The following is a 6,967-nucleotide window of genomic DNA, read 5'->3' as shown; positions in this document are numbered from 1 at the left end:
TTTTTTTTCGCTTCTTAAGAGACTAGCGACGATACATACCCTTGGGCTGCTTTCCCTCCATTTCCACATTGTGCTTTGCAGAGGAATGCTTTTGAAATATTTCGTCATCATCACGACTACCGTCGTTGCCATCATTTTCACCGGTGGCAGCTGAAACGATACCCATTTGCTCGAGGTTGGAAACAGAAGCTGGAGAACTTTCTGTTTTCTCGCTGCTATTTTCGAAATGAGAATGCGGATTCGCGGCGTGAATATTGAGTTTATCCAAAGAAGACTCGTCCAGCGGTGTGGGAATTGACTTTTCTATTTCAGGCTCGATTTGTGAGAATTTTTCCTGAATTATCTCAATTTGTGTTGATTCCTCGTGTGAATGTTCCTCTTTCTTAGCGTATGCTTTTTCTTCACTAACTGCTTTTTCGCTTCTGCTTGCTTTCTCCTCCAATGTGCCTGCATGCGTTTGCTCATCTTGCACTTCTTCCACTGGTATTTGAGTGATGGACTTTGCTGCGTTCAGCAGTAAATAACTTTGCAAGCGTTGCACCAACACATCCTTTTTGCCAACAGGACTCAAACCATGCGCGCGTAGTTCAGCGCGCAACTGTGAAATTTTCAATTGTGTAAGATCGCCGCCCTCTTCAGCGAAAGAAGCATATCGTAACGAGTATGAGTAGGTATGTAATGCGCATGGATGGTTGTGTTTTCATTATGCAAAAGTGTAATTGAAAATACGTATATATGTAAAAGAAACGAAAATTAAAATGATTAACGCTTTAGTGATGGGCAATGACAGCGAGTTAGCTGTGAACAGCTGGGGTAGCTGGGGCTGCAGCTAAATCATCGTACCTTTTGAGCGATTTTCATCTGCTTTAAGCAATTGATTTGTATTTAAATTATGCGCTTGCATGCTTTTCGATAAAAGGCTGCTCTCTTTGGCGGTCGGGCCCGCATTTTCATTAACTGTTTTAGTTTTGCCTTTGAATGTAGTCAAAAAAGAAGAAAAAGAAAGAAAAAAGAGAAAACAAATTTTCAAAGTAGTGGGGAAATTAAAAGAAAAATGTAACTAAGTATATTAAAGGGGTGTAAAATAGCAAGTCTGTGCTGTACAATTATTGATGTGCAGGATTTTGTGTTTGTTTATTGGGAAGGAGTGCAAATTAAATGGGTGACACCAAAGCCAGAAGCTTATTAGCGGGGATAGGAAAATTAAGCGCTGTTGATAGGAATTGAATGAAATTAATGAAATTAGGTAGTTGAAATGATTTAAACTTAGAAAGAAATGTTAACGAGATATATGGATTGCGTAGTGCATTGGGTTTATACAAAATTGTAAACAAATAAGAGTACATATTTCAGGGAGCAATAAATTATGAGTTAATCTAAAGCCTACATTTAAAAATTAATTTGTTATAAGCAAACATAGAAATATGCAAATATTAATATAATATACTGAGCAGACAAATACAAGCAGTTTTGCAATAATTTGTTAACAGAGAGAAATGATTTCGCATGGCATTTCTCATGATTTCGTAATAAAGAAGAGAAACAATCACAGTTATAAAAGTGATGGCTAAGCGGTGGTTAGACCTCGCTTTAGACTCGCCTGAATACGAGTACTTCAAAATGCGACTGACGATTCCCAGCAATGCTGTTACCTATTATATTCGCATAGCGAATTTATCTTATAAGCCCTTCCGATTTTAATTGTTTAGCACCTTTTAGATTTGTTGCCAAATTTCCTAAGACTAAATGTACTGCACACTTCTGTTCTGGTTCGAAATTTCGAAAGAAAATCGGTAAAGCAATGAAAATAATACTGCGAATGTTATCAGTATTTTGTTTAAGAAATCGTACAGAAATTGTTTGACGAGCTCGCGTCAATCACTTCATATGATTTTCTTTGAAGACTGCTAAAGAAACCGTTACACTTCCGATACTCTTAAGGTGGATTCACCGCTCGTATCCGAACACTTTTTGTTAGTAATTTTACGCGTTCCTTTCCCACTTTGTCGCACTGAGAGCGCGACAGAAATATGCTGAACCCTCTTTGTTCGAATCAAATTGATTGAGCAAATTGCATGTGCTGGTAAGTGAACACCATGGCGTATGATTAACATTTAAATACTACTCTGGGCTTCGGAACAAAAATAAAGAAAATCCGAGTGCTTACGTGAAAATGTGAAAAAGTGCCTTAATATAAACTTTTCATGAGAACAAATAAAGTATGTATTTCTGGTAATTTCTCATGAATACTTACATTTTTTAATTAAACAATTCAAGCTTTAAGTGAAAAGAAATAATTTTAATATTCGAGCAAAGGCTTTTTGTGTGCAACAAAACGACGCGCTAATTCACAACTATTAAGAATTCATTGTAAATCTGAGTGAATTTTCAGAGCTCTGTGCTGTTTGACTAAGAACGAATTGGCGCAAAAGTGGTATGGTGAAATTATAAGAAATTGATTGTAAAACGGATACAACAGCAAGCACTTTAAAATAAAGAAAAATGCTTAATTAAATTTGTTTTTGTTCATTTTTTATTTTCGCTTTTTTTATTCAGCAACGTTCTACACAGCTTAATTAATTATTTGTACGCGTGTGACAGGCTGATTTCTCAACAACATTCAAAATAGGTTCAGGACAGAGTCACAGCCTGTGCTATGGCGGCACAATGGGCAATGGCTATTTTCGAACATCGCAAACGCGCAAGGACAAGCGGTGAGTAGTTTGACTCTTAATTAACTGTGTGTAAGAATATTAAATTTTGCCATACTCTGTAGCATTTACGTAAGTTATGACTGGAGTATAGTTATTTGCGCTATAAGTTAATCTATATTCATTTATAAGTATGTATGCTTATCAACAAGTTTTATCGAAAAGCACCTAAGAACCTTACGAAATAAGTCTTTAGTTCAATAACTTAATTCTTTAGAATATGTGAGAGTAATTCCTTTAAACTTCTCTCGCGTTAAATAAAACTTCAACGTTTTTCAAAAGTAAAGTTGTCTGCATGTTCAAGTCACTTTATTGAATTTATTGAAATTCACACAAGAAGTTCATGTAAGTAAAGAGAACTTGTGCATTTTTTTTTTTACCGAGTTGACATGTGTTAAATGGCTGGTAGGATTGTGTGTATGTGTGTATGTGAAATGATGGCGCAAAACGAAATTCTGTGACACAACTGACAGATACATAAGTAGGTACAGTTTTTCGTGCGTACTGAAAATTTGGCTAGAAAAGGGAAAATCATGCATACAGCTATGGTCAAAGATTTAGCAACAATACACAATATACATAGTAATTTTCATTTAAAATATGTAAATAATAGTTTAAACGCTTGCACAAATTTCACAAAAATTAATTCGACATAAAAAAATTTCAAACTTTTTAATCAGAATTTTTAGAAAATTTCCGGGTATGCAGTTTTTTAGTACATTACGTACGCACAAATCGATCTGTATACATTAGGGTGGTCCAAAAACAGTAGAGTCGGAATTATAATGCTCTCACCCCCAAGGATTGTTGTATGTATATCGAAAAAGTATACCGCTATTTTCTTATTTTGAAATCAAAAAATATTTAGTGTACACTGTAAAGGCTGCGAGAATTCACTTCCTCTGTTTCTCATGTTTAAGTGGAAAAAGGGGTGACCATGGCGTATGAGCAATTTTCACTAATACTACACCACGGCGTATGATTAACATTTGGTGCTCTAAACTGCTGTCAGAAAATCCGACTCGAATTTCAGTACAAATTCTTGAGCTTGAGCTCACTTCATCAGCGCAAAAGCTGAGTCTGAGTTAAGTTCTTTGCAAGAAGCTCAATGTTTGTAGTTTTAGTTAGAAACAAATTCATAGCACGCAAAAGTCATATGAATACAAATGCAAGTATATTGCACTATATGTATGTATGTATTTACGTATGCTGGTCTGCATTTTTAACCCGCACGTTCAAATCACATAAATATTTAGGATATTTGTTCTACTGCAAACTGGCTGGCATTCGCATATAAATTTGGCTTCTAAGTAAGTTACTTAAGAAATCGACATTCGTATCTGTTGAATCTAACATTTATACGCGTCTTCAATATGTATATGTATGTATGGGGAGACAAGCGTAAGCACTTTGAATTTTGCTTTCTGCGCAAATAGGGTAAGTTTGGCTTTATTTTATTCGACCTTTTGTGTGAATTTTCAAACTGCAGTAAAACAGATTGTCGTGGTAATATTTAGTTGCAATTGACATAATTGCTTCATAGTGTCATTCGAGTTCTTTAATGCTCAATTGTCTGTCAGATAAACCTCAATTGCATATATGTATATACGTTAGACTGCATCACAAAAAAAAATGCGGTTTTTCCGCCGGGATAAAAAAATTTATTTCGGAAAAATATTAAGATTTGCATGAGCTGGACCGTATTGTCATTTGAGGGGATTTAAAAAAAATCTTTAAGAAACTTTTTTTATTCATAAAAAGCTCAATTTTTGGAGGTATTTTCAAATCGGTCCAGCTCACGTAAATCTTAACATTTTCCCGAAATATTTGAGTGGACGTTTGAAAATATAATAGGTTTTATAATTACAATTGAAAAAGAGTACCGATTTTTGTTTTGTATGGGGAGTGATGCAGTCTAATGTACATACATACACATGTATATTGGAGCTATTTTGTACAGCAAAATTTCTTCGGATCAGACTATCTAATCAATAACCTTCGGGTTTTGTAGGGTTCCAAAAAAGGTAAATGGCAATATTTACATAAATTTAGGGGCGCTAATTGACCAAGAAAGTTTTAGATATTCCTTGTATTTTACTTCTCTTGAGTTTTGGCCTTACTTCGTGCCCTTGCGGGATCTTTTTCGTTTTCTTAGAACTATTCGGAACCTATTGCAATATTCCGGCAGGTTCTGCAATCCACGTCCGAGTGAGCATTAAAAAACTCGAATGACACTAAGAAGCAATTATGTCAATTGCAACTAAATTACACCATCACAATCTGTTTTACTGCAGTTTGAAATTTTTTTTTTTTTTTTTTCGGACTTTTTGCGAAAATTCAGACCCAGAAGTACATTTGTAATGTACATTAAATTTTTATGAATGCTTATAAAATAAAAACGGAATCGTTTGAGAAAATTTTTTTTTGTAGGCATGTTCTTGTATTGCATTCAATTCTCTAAAAAATTACCCTGAAATTCGTTGTCCTAGCGACGATTAAGAGTATTAAATATGTTAATGATATTGCTGTTAATGAGGTATTACGTTGATACAAAATTGTAAGCAAACTTTGACGCAGGACGAAGAATAAAAGCAATTTCTTTTGAAAGTAGTGCAATTACATCGCCAGCAATATCCACATTGCAATAAACTGAAGTTTATTAATAACTAAAAATAATATTAATGTCTAAAAATGCAACAAAAAATAAATAAATGGATTAAGAATCTCTCTTGTCTAAGCAATTTGGTTTATAATCAACATTTTCTACATACTTTGTATCATTTTAGTGTAAGTTTTTTCTTTTACCATGAATATTTTCAACCATAAAGCCCCGAAAATTGCACATTTCTGATTTTTTCGACTTTCATAGCCCGTAAGTATATAGATTTTTGAGTTTAAAGCATCAGACATTTTGAGTGATTTTTTAGAGAATTTAATGCCCTACAAGAATATGTCAAAGACAAAATTATGCCTCAAACCGTTCAACATTTATAACATTTTTTAATGAAAACAATTGTTTTTGTATGTCATCGACATGGAAAATTTCCAAGGCCCACCGACACCTTTTAAAATTGGAGTAAAAATTTTTACAAATGGGAGAATTTACTTCTCAGTAAATAGGTCCATTTAAGGCCATAAATTCGATGGGTAAGTTATTTGGGATCACCTTAGTGATCGGCTATCTGCCTGCTTTTGACCCGTAATATCATCGATTTCGGCGGCTACTCTGGAAGAGACATTGAAAAAATACGAAAACATGTTCAACAAATAGATGGGTTAACGGCGCGTAAGGCTTTGCGCCCATTTCACATCGAATTTCGATAAACCTTAAATAAACCGGTTCTTCCACTAACATATTTGATTTTAGATTGATACGAGAAAAATGGAGTAGTTCAAATATTGAATTGGCGTTGATAGGCGCCCGATTCAAAGCAATTTACCATTTTTAGGTAATATTGAAGCATCAGCTCCGAGAAAAAAGCAGCCATTACGGCAGAGTTCACATTACGGCAGAATTCACATATATTTACATACAGTATTCACTTCTTTCGTATGTATGTCATATAAAGATGAATTTAAGTTTTTCCGAAATTCGTCATCGTTTTCAACGATATTGATTGATGCCCAAATGACGCAATATATATGTACATATGTGACTAGAAAATCATTGAACAATGTAAACTTGAAAATATGTACGTAAGATGGGAAATGTATACGCAGTGAGTATGAGTACAAGTACACTGAGAAAAAAGTAGTTAAATATATTTCTCTCAACACAAGTATTGGTAACTGTAAGCAAATAATGAAATGATTACCAAACTCGATTTCTTCAAATAATTTTAAGTAAAATGTCTGAAATTTCAAGATAAAGCAATTGCTAAATTTTATATTGAGAATGCCCCATGTGTTGAGAGAAACATTTTTAGTTGACGTAACTAAACTATTTTCTCAGTGTAGCTAACTACATAAATACATATGTATGAATACAAATGGCAGTCACGTTTATTTATTCTACTATGTGCGGCATCCGTTACCAAAGGAAGTCTAGAAATGTTATTGCCAGCGACAGTTATATCTGCATATACATATGTATGTATGTATGCATGTAATAAAAATGTCTGCATAGTATTAATGTATGCAAATATGTGATTGTGCTCACTACTACTCATACAGAATATGTAGTTTTGTAAATGTATTTTCGTAAGTAAAGGGTGATTTTTTTGAGGTTAGGATTTTCATGCATTAGTATTTGACAG

At 34.0% G+C, this 6,967-nt stretch overlaps 1 protein-coding gene across 4 annotated transcripts in view; it reads left to right on the top strand.

Annotated features, from left to right (window-relative positions):
- The window catches only part of LOC118747759 (calcium uniporter protein, mitochondrial), a 216,412-nt gene that overhangs the window by 174,954 nt on the left and 34,491 nt on the right, over window positions 1-6,967 (top strand). The window lies entirely within an intron of this gene.

This window comes from Rhagoletis pomonella, unplaced genomic scaffold, assembly GCF_013731165.1.
Source record: "Rhagoletis pomonella isolate Grant_MI unplaced genomic scaffold, Rhpom_1.0 Rhpom_scaffold_00012, whole genome shotgun sequence".
In the NCBI taxonomy this organism is placed as follows: Eukaryota; Metazoa; Arthropoda; class Insecta; order Diptera; family Tephritidae; genus Rhagoletis; species Rhagoletis pomonella.
This window is presented reverse-complemented; position numbering and strand designations above follow the sequence as displayed.